Raw genomic sequence first — 16,377 nt, forward strand, 5'->3', positions numbered from 1 at the left:
TAACATTTAATCATAATCTAAAAGGCGGATCTAACTGTGAAGATCAAACAGTTTACCTGTATGATTTCATTGAATTATATTTTATTTTATTTTTGTTTGGAAAGAAAATGCAAGTCAGCTGTTTAGAACGACATATACACTAATGGTACTTAAACCATCACTAATACTTTAAGTACATAATTTAAATACATTTGAATATGCGTGGCATAACGACACATTTGAAATATATGTGACATAACAATACGGTATCCCTGATCTTGAATCTAAAGTGGGTCGAGTTGTTCGAATATAATTTATCAGGTACACAAGACATTATAGAGAATATCAAATGCAATAATGTGAGAGGCTGAAAGTAATGAGCGTCATATTTCTGATATTTGAACTATAATGTTATCGGAAGAAACTTTTCTCCGCGATATATAGATATACTTACTGTTAAGCGTAACTGTAACTATTTTATCAAGTACATTACAATGCTGTAATTGTGTTAAAATTTAAGTACATCACCTCAATTACATCACAACTTTAGAATTTCTACGAAGCTGTACGTAACTCATTGCATTGTCATCAGAATTTCTCTCACCTGTAACATTCTGCTATAAATTGTTTTGCATTTATTATTTTATGTTGAACACAAAAGTTATTGATATTCTCTGTTGGTAGGACACACGTACGATATTAAAAAAAAAACAAGTAACTTCACCATCCTGGTCGAATAAAATTCCTAACATCACCATTGGATCAAGGAATTGCGTTGGGGGAGAAAGGCAATTTAATCAAATAGAATACTTGAAGGTTATTTTATTTTATTTTGCAGAAGTAGGAAAGGCAATTGTGGCTTATGAGACATTTGAACACAAAATGTAAAGACCCTGAACAAATCTTGCAAAGCGTTATGTTCAACTTACTAAAATTTTATCCAGTTCGTCATCTTTGTTTCTCAAGATTTTTACGATTGAATAACAATAGCAAACATATGAAATATAAAACTGTTGCAACGGTAGCAAATTCGTATAACTTGGAAGTGTGTAAGTATAAGTCATTATTGAATTTACATTTCACATCTTATTGAGTATAAGAAAGTTGAGCGTAATTTTTTTTTATCCAAGATTGATCACAAGCACTGTATATCATTAGCTGCCAACATAACATGCAGCAACATTAGCTTCCTTTTTTTCTTTTTTTCTTTGTTTTTTTTGGAAGGTGACTTTTATGTTAATTGGTTTGGGATATCGAAGTAGAAAAGAGAAATTAAGTAAATATTAAAATATAATGTCCTCTTTGTTGTCTTCAATATACATCTTGATTCCTACAGAATCATGATAACACACATTTTATATGTTAGGTTTCAATTATCTATGTTTCTTTTAATCACGTGTATTGATAGGTCATGGAGTAATAATTAACTTTAATATTTGTTCAGAGCGATATAGATGAGTGCATACGAAGTAACAGGATTACTATCGAAATCTCATATTAATGTTTCGACGCAGCTAAATATTTTGTAATGGACATGTAAATTAGATAACACAGAATACAAAAATAACAGAAAAATTCAATATAATCTACTATCTAAAAAAAAAAAAAACATTATCACGTGCGTAGAAATGTAAAAGAAAATATCAGTCACAAATTTACAAACAACTCACACCTGCAGATGTACAATAAATTTGATGAAAAGACAAATATACACTTATAAAATTATCTAAAGCTAGAGATTAAAATCTTCTGAGGTTTGATGTTAATCGACTCCAGGGAAATGTATTTAACAATATTAGTGTTACAGTGATAAAATGGATCATTTAAAAGCTCCGCAAATCTTATAATCAATTTCAAGTATCATTGAACTGAATACTTTCAGGCGTGAATAAGAAATTAAAATTTTAACTATAAGCAAATAAACGCAAGAATTTTAGATTGAAATTACAGTTTAGCTTATAAGGCTAATTATAATGAAGTGTGATGATAGTTCTTTCCAGTTGAGTAATTTGTATATTACGGTTCCAAGACATTAGGATGGCTTCAAAATGAGTCCGTCATACTATTCCACTTCGTTCATGAACATGCTCTCACTCCTACATCATTTTGTACTATATATGTATACATACGCAACAAAATTCAGCTGCCCACACACGAACACACAAGTACGTTTATAAATACAAATAAACACAAACAGACGCGCATACACGTATACACGTAGATATATGAACCTGTTTGTATGTTGGATGGTGTGTTTGTGTATCTATAGATGAATGGATTGATCAAGTAAATACTGAATTCAAGTTAAGGAACAAAGAACGTTGAAGCTTAGCATCAATTACATTTAGGATTTACAGAGAGTCCTTAATGTATTCTTTTATGCCAGGCAACTAACCGATTATGTTGTCGAAATAATGAACTCGGTTAAAAGAGGATTCCATAAAAAAAATGAATTAATTAAAGTCACATTTAGTCAAACTTCACATATGTCTTGATTACACTAACTTGACCTCTGCTGGTATGATTCAAAAATAATATCATGTGCATAAACTGGTGCATTGTTAGGAGCTACACAGTGCTATTTATTGGTGTTGAAAACCAGAAAAGCATTCATAAAGTATGAATAAGAAACATTTAGCCAATAGATTCTTGATAGATTAGCTTTGATTATGTGCGCGCTAGAGTGTTTCTCGACGACGAACCTTGCAACAGAGCATTTGGAAAGTTGATTCTAGCATGAGAAATGATAAAGTGGTGAAAATATTAATTTATGGGATTTCTAGGGTAACAACATTTATTTCATCGACATTATCTGATGTGATCGATATAATGAAATTTACTCGAAAGAACATACAAGAAGTATATAATCGTAATGGTGACCATTAGCATGAGAAATGGTTGAAAATGAAACTGGAAATTGATTCCATGTTTTTGATCATCTTTATGATGTTGTGTGGTGTTTAGCTCAGGTCAACACAGTTGAGAAAAAAACAAAACAAAAAAACAGAATGAAGATCATTTCAAACGTGAGCACCATGAAATGTTAAGGCTATACAAGACTAGTTTATATAAGGCTTTCATTCCACTTTTAAAAACGGTACAGTCTGATTTAAGGTTTGTTTTCTAGCTTACTACTTCTAGGAAGTCGAGTGACTATACAAGCTCCTTGCTGTGTCGACATTTCAGATATTTGAAGTACTGGCAATCGTCATTTGAGGCAGATAACTTGGCATTCTCTGCCACGGAATGTATGATGCAAGTTCCCATTCTATGGAAAATTCCAGTGGAGAGGGTATTTTATGAAGAAGAAATGAATTTAATAGATATATGCCCATTTATATATAGGAAAAGAAATACATAATGTGAAAGATAGCTATATGAAAACAAGGTACCGGAATCTTCAGTCCGAAAGGGCTTTACCATCTCGAACTCCGAGTAACTCGCAGGCCCGCCCCAACAAATGATTTAAAACTAGAGGATGCATCCATGCTGTAAGACTTTACACGCCCTTGACTACATCGTCATTCATCAACGCAGCAAATAAGATGCCATTACTACGAATATAGCCAGAAAGCAGTCAATTGTTGGGTCTAAATCCTCCCCTGCCATTCACCAATTCAGAATGTATGTTCGCTTTAAACCATCTGTTTCTTATTGTGTTCCCCTAGCAGAAAGTTTAATACATAGGAATTTAAAGACAAAGCCGAAGAATTCCAAAGATAACATAAACCGTACCGGAAAAACTGCCCTTCTAACACCAAGCATATTAGTTTAAAGTGGGCAATAATTCGTGACATCATTCAGAAAACTGCTAAAATTAAATTTGACTAGACGAAAATGAAGAACCATGATTGCTTTGAAGATAACAAAGAAGGAGTCTCAAAAGAGATGCTCGGCTTTCTCTTGAATAAGATCCATTCTCTAACATGAATAAAGAAACTTGCATCAGAGACATGCCAAACAAGTGGTGGAAGAAAAGGCTATTCAGCTTCAACGAGGTGCAGATTTCATACATCTTAGAAATTTCTCTATCTATACCAAAGACGACTGCGATCAAATTACGATTCCAAATGATATTTTGAAGAATATCACTCCATTATTCTCACTGATAGCCAAAGGGAGCTAAATTGGTAAGAGGAAAATTTTAATAGGGTAGCATTCCCGCAGGTCAAAATACCAGTCCTTCAGAGGGTTACCCATTGACAGCTAAGTGGACACTGGGAGAGTAACGAGAAATGAAGTGTTTTACACAGGAGCACAACGTACTATCGATCCGGGTGACGAGCCCGCGAAAACAAGATTGTAGGCGCAGCACCGGAACCGTTATGGCAAGGACTTACGAAAAACTCTACTTTTTCACGTCGAGGGCTTATATGACCCAATATTAGATTATTTTCTTTAGTCACTACACAGTGATCGCTTATAAGCTTTAAGCTCATAAAATATTATCATTACTATTTACAGAATTGTAAAAATCGACACTGCTTACCAAAAAACATCGCAGAAATTACACATGATGTTTGTTTACAAAAACAACACTATGAACTAATTATAGTTCTGAAATCTGACGGAAAGAAGCCAGGGATAATTTTGTGTAATTGTAACACACTTGGTGCGAAAACAAAGAGTTGTGAGTTCCTGTCCCATGCGTACGAACATCCCTACTGTTTCCCGTCGAGAGATTAAATACCCTAATATTAAACTCTTTTCTTTAGTCATTACGTTGATCGCTTATGAGCTCTATGTGTGTGTGTGTGTGTGTGTGGGTGTGTGTGTGTTTGTGTGTGTGTTTGTGTTTGTGTGTGTGTATGTGTGTGTATGTGTGTGTGCGCGTGCGTGTGCGTGTGTGTGCATCTGCGTGGTAAGAAGCTTGCTTCTCAACCACATGATTCCGGGTTCAGTCCTACTACATGCGACCTTGGGCAAGTATCTTCTGCTATAGCCGCGGGTCGACCAAAACCTTGTGAGTGGATTGGGGAGATGAAAACTGAGAGAAGTCCCTCGTATATATATATATATATATGTACATACATATATATGTGTATGTGTGTATGTGCGTGTCTGTGTCTCTTCCCCACCATCGCTTGACAACCGATGTTGGTGTTCTTACACTCCTGTAACTTAGCGGTTCGGAAAAGTAACCGATAGAATGAGTACCAGGCTTACAAAGAATAAGTCCTGCGGTCGTTTTGTTCGACTAAAGGCGGTGCTCTAGTATGGCTGGAATCAAATGACTGTAAGAACTAAAAGAATAAAAGAATATATATATATATGCGTGTATCACTGTGTGTATGGGAGAGGAACGTGGCCTGTGTAATGTGCCATTCACGTCGTAACATTATTTATTACCGAATACTGAAACATATCTAACAAACGGAAGAAAGACCACCATGATCAACTCCATGCTCTTCAATGACATGTTATATACCTGCATTTCAATTTAACTTCTTAGGTGCCTAGTAGTTGTTGAGAGATAGATAGATAGATAGATAGATAGATAGATAGATAGATAGATAGATACATACATACATACATACATACATACATAGACTGACAGATAGATAGGTAGATAGATAGATGATATATAGATATTTATAAAGTAGATCTATATGCATCTGTGCGTATATATTTAGTGTATTCAACCATACGCACATATCAAAACATGACAGAACCATAAAACGCGTATTGGCTCCATGGTGGTAACCAGAAGAGCGAATTACAATTTGTTAAATTATTACAAATATACTTCGTAAAATGTTAATTGCAAAATAATGTCTCTATCGTCGCAATAAATATTTATGAAATAATTTAGATAGAAGTTTAGAGAAGAATTCCGTAACTTATGTATATGGAAAAAATCTTGCATTTCAGTATGAGGATGTTGCTTTACAAAACATACAGAAATATTAGAGTGAATTTTAACGTGATAACTTTCACTGAATCTTTGGCGTTTCAATTCTATTTCAAAATACTAATTCTGTTATATAGCCTGAATTGAATTTTAGATAAATCTGTAATGTGAAGAAAGAAAGATGACCAAGAAAGAAAGAATGTGGTTTAAACTGACGTTTGTATGAATATAGTTTTATAATATGACACTTACTCACAAATCATAAACAGAAACACACACACACGCACACAGATTTATGGATGTGCGTGTTTGCTTATGTATATATATATATATATATATATTTATATATATATATATATATATATATATATATATATATATATATATATATATATGTGTGTGTGTGTGTGTGTGTGTGTGTGGGTGTGTGTGTGTGTGTGTGTGTGCATGTATGTATGCATGTATGTATGGACGTATGTATTTGAGTATGTATGTATCTATGTATGTGAGCGTATATGCACATACACGCAATATTAAGCTTCATTTCGTGTGTGTAGATGCATGTCTTCTTTTCTGTGCTGTGCGATATACGTATTTATATACGTGTGTTAATGTGAGGAAATGCTTTCGTTTAAATCTTGTGTATTGCATTACTTGCAGGAAATTCTATTTTCAGATTAACATGAAAACTTGAAGATTAGTTGAAGTTATTTGACTTGTAAGCAAACAACTTTATCAGCATTGCTAACATTTGCAGACATTTGTGATAAGTGATTTCACTAAAATCGAGGTAGATTCCTGCAGAACAGACGATAAATTGATGGAAAAGATATTGGTAAGAAAAAACAAAAAGAAATCTGTCATCATCAACATCATGAAAAACATATCTATCGGTAAGAGGAGTAAAAACGTAGATATACACTGGACAGAGTGTGGGATCGTTCATGAAGAAATTCTAATCTGTGCAACATATTCGTGACGAGGAATTTTTCGGAGAGCTAAAACGAATTAACTATATAAATTGCTTAGCCAGGCTCGACGTAACATAGAGAACCAAGAAAGTATAGGTTTCATTCAATATGTAGATTACTATACAGTGAACGGCAACGTTTCATAATGAGATGATAAAATTTATCCTCATTGTTCGTCGATTTGATTGTAATACAAGTATGGATAAGTGTATATATAAGCAGACGCAATCGCTAGCATGCACATATTCAAGCAATCCTCGTATTATGAAATTACCTACGAACCCCAACAGTTTTCAAAACATGTGTGGTACTCAACTGCTGCCATATCATAAGCATTAAATGCTTAGCTCAGCTATTACCTTAAAACATGCCTGTCGAAGGCACATCCTTATCATAGCTTGGAACGCATTCTGACAATGTCCAAACAAGACAAACACAACCTCCGAAGCTTCTACTGAAAGGGAAGCTTGGATACTAGCGAAATGGAAGCAGCACAGTATATCAGGAATTCAGTAAGGAGAATTTCAATATGGCACATCTATCAAGTATGGAATTACTTGTGCAGTATAAACAATGCAAAGTTTGTCATTTTAAACATTGTATAGTAAAGCTTTTGTGGTCATATTCTTATGGAATCTGTTATGCGGAAGCACAATGCTTCTCCCGCAGATACATATTAAATTGCATGTCACTTGTAGATGGCGGTTTTTTAAGATACCCTTAAAAAAGTACGGCTTCCGTTTTTACATGGTTCCATTTTCTTCTTCAGTCCGTTTGAATGATAGAGGAAGACAAACTTTATCTCTCACATCCATACTTAATATGTAATTGATTTTCTTCTGCACTTATATACCGAAGAGTGAAGGTTACTTCAGATTGATCGAGAGATCAGTATGATAGAATCATATACGGATATGCTGCAGAAATATTCTAATATACAAAAACATTCAGAGGAGGCTTAATGATTAACATTAATATTTTGAATTATTCTTAGCATAGAATAACACAATTATGTTGGCTTTGTACCATACAGTCCCCAACAACTTTGGGTTAACCACCAAGAAATCAAGATCACAGACCACAAGAGGCAAATGAACTCTACTGCAGTTTATCACTGTCATGTACAAGCTAGCACTGTTACGCATTGAAAATAATATGCACTCAATAGCAGACATGATTACCTATTATTATGCTATGTCATTTTGATGTACTAAAACTCTGTAGCAAAACAATTCTATTACTCATAAATACATGAACGAAAACATTATAATTGATTGTCTCAGGAGCGATAATTTTCTTCCATCCTATCAAGTATTCTATTTTATTTCAAGTACTTTCAATTTCAAGTAGCGGGTGGTGTATTTTTATGAACAACAATAACCCTCATTAAATTCCAGATGTTGGGGTTCAGACCATTTTTTTAAAAACAGAACTCAAAGTGACGAACTAGAAATGTTGTCTATTTTAGAAATTTTGTAGGATAAACATGTTTCTCGTAGAATTCCTAACGTTTTAAGGCGGAGAGCTGGCAGAAACGTAAACATGCCGGGTGAAATGATTTGCTGTATTACGCCTGTCATTACGTTCAGAGTTCAAATTCTGCCGGGGTCAACTTTGCTTTCAACCTTTCGGGTTCCATAAATTATGTACCAGTGGCATACTGGGGTCGATCTAATCGTTTGGACCCCTCCCTCAAAATTTCAGGCCTTGCGCCTAGAGTAGAAAGGAAAAGAATTCCTACCGTCTTATGTGCTGAAGATTAAAATAGAATTACAAGAATATATATAATCAATAAAACATCAGTTCATAGTTATTTTAAGTCACAAAAGCAAAAATATCATAAGACAACATCTCATAAACTTTGTAAAAAATACAAACCAAGGGGAAAATGCACATTAGGCATGTAACTATATTATGATAAAAAATATAAGCAAATATAATTACGGAAATATTTACATTACAGTTTGCTATTTACCAGTATCTATATTACAACTTAATCGTTACAACTAATTTCTACATTAAAACTTAGAAATTAACACTAGAAATTCTGCAAGTAACAAAATATTTTTTCCGAACGCTTGACCTATTTTCTTATCTTTATTTGGAAAGTACCGTATTTTTCAGCATTTAAAGCGAACTTTTTTTTTTAAATAATTCCCCCTGCGCATTATATGCTGAAGTCACTCTGCGCATTATATGCTGAGGTCCACTGTTTGGTTAGACTTCGTAAATGTTATTAACTCTGAACATAACTAGTGACGTTGGATGTCAGTGGTGATATTTGGTAATATTAAGGAAATTATTGTAATTCAGCCTACTATAATACCTTACCACAGGGTGTCAGTCGTAATTTTCATGTATCCTATACACGAAATTGTGTAAGATATTTAGCTTGGGGATTCAGGGTTAGTTGCGGCTTTTTCTCGCAGGTTAGGTCTGCTAAATAGGAATACGCCTTATATTCCCGAAAATACAGTAAATCTTCGTTGATGTATCATAGGTTGGCTAAGGAACCTATGTGCAATATCTTTTCTAGTTTATTCTTAACATCACCTTAGATATTTTGCCTCATTCCTCACCTGCATTGCTCAATGTTATTTTTTTTTATTTATTCATTACAAATTAGATCATTCAAGTTTAACAAAAAATAATAATGTTTCTACTTATTCGGCAGCTGGACAACACTAGATGTCTGACAGCATTTACATACAAACGAATGCACACTTGAATATAGGCACAAACACACACGCACGCACATACACACATAAATATATATATACGTAACGGACGTGTATGTATGTATATATATATATATATATATATATATATATATATATATATATATATATATATATATATATATATATATATATATATGTTTATATGGATAAGTATATAAATATATGACCCATCCTCTCCTTCAAACGAGCCCACAACCTACAAGACCTCTTGGTCCACAGCTTCTTCTCCAACCCAACCTCCCAACCTGGCTCGTTCCCCTGCTCCCGCTCATGCTGCTGCATTTGCCTTCACCTCTCCAACACCACCCTCCTCACCGTCACCCATCATCAACCCTATTACATCACCGATTATTTCACTTGCACTTCCACCAATATCACCTATTGCATCTCATGCACTCTCTGCCATTCTGAGTTCATCGGACAAAGGAGACGCCGCTTGACTGACCGGTTCGCGGAACACCTCCGAGACATCCGCCTCGGCAATGACACCCCTGTCTCACGCTATTTCCGCTCTACCAGTCACTCTTTGCGACACATGTCCGTGTTCGGAATGTCCTTGCACAAGGGTCATCCGGACCCCCGTTTGCGCCGTGAACACGCATTAATCTTCTCTCATTGTTCCTTTGCGCCACATGGGTTCAACTCCCCTCCCTTCCTCATCTAACTCCCCCCTTGCCTCTATCCTCCTCCCTCCTACCTCCTACCACCCACCTCTCCTCTCTTGCTCTGCTCTGCTCACCTCTCTTGCTCTGACTCTTACTTCTCTTCCACCCCTACTTTCTTTCTCTTTTCCTCTCTTTCACTCTTCTCTCATACTCATCTTCCCTTTCCCCCTTCATCGTTAACCCTACCTCATAAGCCTACCCCACTCCGACCCCAGCTTTCCCATCCTTCCCATCCCATCCCATCCCATCCCATCCCATCCCATCCCATCCCATCCCATCCCTTACACTCTCTCCCATATATGTCACTTCTACCCCTACCCTCTTCCTACCCACATGCCCCATCTCTACCCCGCCCTCAGCCTAACCCCCACCCCACCCGTGCTTCGAAAAATACCTTAGGAATAAGAACCCATGTTCGAAATTACCCCAAAACACATGAAAAAGGCTGGAGAGTATATCAGCCGAAACGTTGTGTTAACAACAAACAAGATGGGGACAAATATCTGTCGAATGTAAATGATGTAAATAATTTAAATAATGTACATAATTCCTCATTTCTTAAATATATAACTGTATGCAAGTAATGATTTATTTTTTAGATATTTCATCGTTTCTCCTCAGATAATGGTATTTACCAATTATACGTATTATTTATACACTGCTAAAGGCAAATTACTGCTTCAAAAATATTTCATTTGTCTCTGTTGCTCCAAACGTCTGCAAGCCTAACAAAGTCCCTATTCGCATTCGACTGTATTAGCCTCAAAGTTCAACTCAGCTGCAAAAGAAAATGCATTGATAATTTTGATGAATGTAAGGCTCATTGTAACAGGTATGAATATCACATAGCGAAATGCATTAGCTAATTGACACATTGTGCACCACAATGTATGTGAATTAAATGTATGTGCACTCGGTGACTAAATATGCAAATGCACATACAAACATATGTAGGTATGCATATGTGCATATACCACCATACATAAGCACACACACACACCTGCACACAAAAAAGCACACACACACACACACAGACATATGCACACACCCAAATATATATGCAACTACAAATGTTGTGATTTGATCTTAGCTTTCTAAGCAGCACATATTTTTCTTAAGTAAGGCAATTTATTTGTTGTTGCTGTTGCTCAATCTACTCAACTTAATTAATTACCAGATGTGTGCTGACGTAATAGATACTCTGTCTTGTTGTCACATGCTGGATGTTATGCTCGAAGGCTGGGATGTCTCAGTTGTATAAATCACTTACAAACATACAAACACTTGAATGGAAGGCGCAGAGTCATATGTGATCGGACAATTGCATTTGTCCCTTCAAAGCTTCTTCTTTCCTGCGATTTACCTGAAAGATTCAAACTAAAGTGTGTGAAACCGGTGTTTATTTGTCCTATTTGCTCTTGATACGTCAAACAACAAAATAACATGTCACCACACTATGTATTTCCACTCTTCGTTTCCGATGAAATGCAAATGGTGGCTGAAAATTTGTGGTATAACGAATTGATAATCACGCAAGACTGTGAAGCACGCACGGAACACTCATGGAATTTCAACTTGTTGAAATGGTAAAAACCAAGTGAGGCGGTCATTTCATAAAATTAATTTCCAAAACCCTTAAACAGAGCAATTATATAAGTATAATTTGCATATGCAAATAAGTATGTTGATGCTTACATGCATACACACGCATTATTCGAAATGTGTCGACATGTATGTATTCATCAACCCTTCATGCGGTTTAGTTTTCGTCCGCTAACCTGTATAAAATTCAGTCATATACAAATGAACCGTGGATAGGTTGTCGACCATACAATATGTTGTACGAGAATTAGTCTTCCTATTAGCGTCTGTGTTAAAAGAGACGCTTTAAAATCGAAGAAAAATATTTTACTGAATGAATTACAGATTTAACTACTGATTGAGTTTGCTATATAGATTTCATACTCAGTGGAAAGGGATTATGTTCACATCAATAAAACATACAGATGCTGCATATCTTTCAACAATGGTGGAAAGATTACATTCATTAAATTGTGCCTCTCTTCTCATTTAGTCTGCTTCCCGAAGGTTTGTACTTCTAAATGTGAATAGACAAGACCACGCAATGGAAGCCACCCTTGAACGTAGTTAATTTATTTTTTATTTGGGTGAAGGTATATATCTATATATATATTCCAACTTATTTGATCACTTCCGCCGAACAATGGCTACCATGCTAGGTTTTAATCGAGTCCAAAATTGCTTCTAATGCAAAGAGAATACCAAAGGTTTCTCATTTTATTTATTTCATTTATAATATTATGATCATATCTGAATGGTCAATACGTGTGACTGATCACTCAAAATATAGGTTGGAAAATTAAAAGCTTTGCTGAATAATTTAAGTTATATTGATTAATATTAGTTATATATATATCAAACTTACTAAATGTTGAACAATTTTTATGAAAGACAGTTTATTACTGTGTTGTATGTTCTGTCTGGGCGATGGGAGCAATTGTATATTGAATACGTTTGGTACAACGACTGCTATGAGATTATTAGATTATTCGGTTTTAAGTAGCTTTGTTTGGGAGCCAACTGGTTCAGACGTATCATTGATTGGTAGGTTGGTTGCTTTTATGTCTCGTTTGTTCATCATTTCTTAGATTATTCATCAAACATTCATAGACTCTATGAATAATTATCCATTTGGTACAAAATCCTTTTTTTAATAGAATGGAAAATAATATCACTTTCTTGCTATGATTTCTATGACGTGTTTAATATGATTGTGTATAGAAATTGTATTTGGGCATTACTGGATGTCTTGAGTCTATTGCTAAGCGTGAGTGGAGTGGAGTGGTGTCTTCGGAGAGTTTGTGGGTCGAATTGCATTTGTAGAGCAATATTCTGAATGACTACAATATATATCGCCTGGATTAGCGGAATGAAAGCAAATTATTTATTTTCTATTGATGATATACCAATGATATTTTTTAAATGTCTATGTTTAACTGCATATAAACGTAAAGCTGCGTTGAGATGTTCCATCGATTCCTTTAAAAATAAAAAAAAAACTTGTGATATGACATAGATTTTAAAATATATCTATTTCCTGAAACAAACTTTTCAACAGTATATCCGCAATGAAATAAAGTGATTTTGCAAGCATTTAAGGGATGTGGTTGACAATGTCAGATAAGTATGTGTAGAAACTCAAGATCTTCGCTCTACTGAGCTGTATACAAAACATAGAAGTAGAAAACTTCTCAGTATGTCTCGGTGCACAGTAATACGAGACTTAAGCCTTCAAATGCAAATCTACTAATATAATTTGTAGTATAGACTGGCTGAATTCACAATATATATATATATATATACGATCAAGACATATGACTGACCAAATTTCGTAGTAATGTAAACTGTTAGACGCTGAAATACACTTATCGACTTCCAAGGTAAATAAAACGTATTTGCGTGTGCTATGTACTACAATGACTAAATAACAAACAAGGAAACTACCAAAAATGATCCATAACCGACAAGTCATACGAAAGCAATGTCTCCAGGTTTTGTCAGCAAGTAACCAATTCATTTCAGTTGAAGCAACTAGCGAACTAGACAATTATGTAGGAAATCCTCTTGCAGAATGGACGTTGTGTATTTTATTAAGCATGGCTAACAGATAAAGCAAATCATTATGAAAAATGAAGGAACATCATAGACCAACATTTCTCGTCTGTCTGCTGAGGTGCCTCTGAGGATTACATTTACATCATAACATTATTTATTACCCACATATGAAATAAATTTAAGAAAGGAAAGCCAATTTTGCCTCCATGTCCTTCTGTCACATTTGGTATGCCTACATGCATACACTCACACATACATACACACATATACATGCATACATACACATACAAACATGCACGCACACACACACACACACACACGCACACATATATATTCATGATGGGCTTCTTTCGGTTTCTGTCTGCCAAATCTACTTACTAGGCTTTGTTCAGCCCCAGGCTATCGTAGAAGACTCTTGACCGAGGCGTCACGCAGTGGGACTGAACCCGGAACCATGTGGATAGTAAGTAAGATACTTATATATATATATATATATATATATATATATATATATATATATATATATATATATATAGAGAGAGAGAGAGAGAGAGAGAGAGAGAGAGAGATACAGACAGACAGACAGACAGAGACAGACAGAGAAAGAGGGAGAGAGAGAAAAAGAGACAGGGAGAGAGATATGTATAGATACTTGCACATATATGCGTGTATTTGTGTCTGTAGATTTAAGCCCAAAATTTTACAAGTCTTTTCTCTGGCTACTGGCTATGGGTTGTCCATTACCTCTTGTATGAATAGAATTGTGAAGAAGACTGTAGTTCTTTGGTAATTATCTGACCAGTACTAGAATTTCCGTAAGAGACCTTGTGTATTTAGAAGCTGATATAAGAAATTTATTTTTCAGCTGGTCTCTGAAATCCAATCAGTAGCCTTCAGATAAATACATCACTAAATCTCTTATCAACACTGGGCTTTCTAAAGCTGTGAGAGCAAATTAATATTTACTGCTTTACTTTGACATTGATGTCGTTTAATCTAAGCCAAGTGTTATTATTTTAAAATGGTGTTATTATCAATATTCGAGACCTCGTTTGTCAGAACAAAATATCAATTTTTACATTGACGCTTTCTTACGAAACTAAGTGTGTACACAATATTCAAAATGAAGATTCTTATCTTTTACAGTTATAGTCCCCATACTGTAAATATTTTTGTCGTTTATCACGTTCCCTGTGTCACTTTGTCATTCTTACCCTAATTTTACATACGTACTCCCTGAGTGGCTGTGTGGTAAGTAGCTTGCTTATCAACCACATGGTTCTGGCTTCATTCCCACTGCGTGGCACCTTGGACAAGTGTCTTCTATTATAGCCTCGGGTCGACCAAAGCCTTGTAAGTGAATTTGGTACACGGAAACTGAAACAAGCCCGTAGTATATAGATGTATGTATGTATATATATATATATATATATATATATATATATATATATATATATATATATATATATATATATATACATATATATATATGTGTGTGTGTGTGTGTGTGTGTATGTATGTATATATATATATATATATATATATGCATATATATATGTATGTCTGTGTATATGTTTGTGTCTGTGTTTGTGCCCCAAACATCGCTTGACAACCGATGCTGGTGTGTTTACATCCCTGTAACTTAGCGGTTCGGCAAGAGAGATCGATAGAATAAGTACTAGGCTTCAAAAGAATAAGTTCTGGGGTCAATTTGCTCGACTAAAAGGGACTGTAGAGGAACAGTTTACTTCCCTCCTAGTTTCCAGTTCATAGAGTGAATGAAATTAACGTCGCAGCTACCACTACACTTAGTAGTATTACTACTTATAATGTACACAACAGATATAGGAAGCATTACAATAGACACAAGTTTATATCATTTGTTCCTCATTGCACTTTGCCAATGTGGATAAATACAGAGGATCAACAAGAGAACACTTTACTAAATTATGTTACAGAGAACTATAAAGTTTAGACCTCTTACATAATGCGATAAAGTGTTCCTTTGTAGATCTGTTGTGGTTGCGTATCCAGTTGAACTAGGAACACCCAATGAAGAATTCCAAACAACCAGAATGGTGCCACGCACGCAAGAACAATCTGTCTTCATTGAATTAAGGAGGTAGGCCGGAACAGGGAATGTCTATGAGGTTTTATCCTCCCTGCTTGAAGGAGATAAAACATTTCTGTACAGCACAAATGTCTCAAGCAGTTTTGTTGAGAATTAATATTTCAAGTGGCTTTACCATCGTAGCAAAATGAAGATGTCAAACATATACATTTACTTCTACTTGGCACTCCAACATAATACATTTCAAAAGAGGTAAACTTTATTTATTCAAAGACAATGAAGAGAATTTGCAGAAGAAAGGGAGATACGAAAAAGGACGATGAAACACTACAATCAAAAGATATTGCGGTCTAATTCATATGAAATGTGAAAGGAAACGAATTTCAATGTAGTGCGAAGGAAAGAAAGTTGTGAATCTAGTCGAGGTAACGGTTACTTATGAAGGTAACATGGAGGCCGCTCG

The 16,377-nt window shown here is 35.0% G+C and overlaps 1 long non-coding RNA gene across 2 annotated transcripts in view; it reads left to right on the top strand.

Moving 5' to 3' along the window:
* LOC128247356 (uncharacterized) overlaps positions 1 to 16,377 on the top strand; it is a 71,711-nt gene that overhangs the window by 41,114 nt on the left and 14,220 nt on the right. For both annotated transcript variants that reach the window (XR_008263752.2, XR_008263753.2), the window contains one exon: positions 818 to 1,028. This is a non-coding gene — a long non-coding RNA (uncharacterized LOC128247356). The remainder of the gene's footprint in view (positions 1 to 817; positions 1,029 to 16,377) is intronic.

This window comes from Octopus bimaculoides, chromosome 3, assembly GCF_046866305.1.
Source record: "Octopus bimaculoides isolate indiv1 chromosome 3, ASM4686630v1, whole genome shotgun sequence".
NCBI classification, from domain to species: Eukaryota; Metazoa; Mollusca; class Cephalopoda; order Octopoda; family Octopodidae; genus Octopus; species Octopus bimaculoides.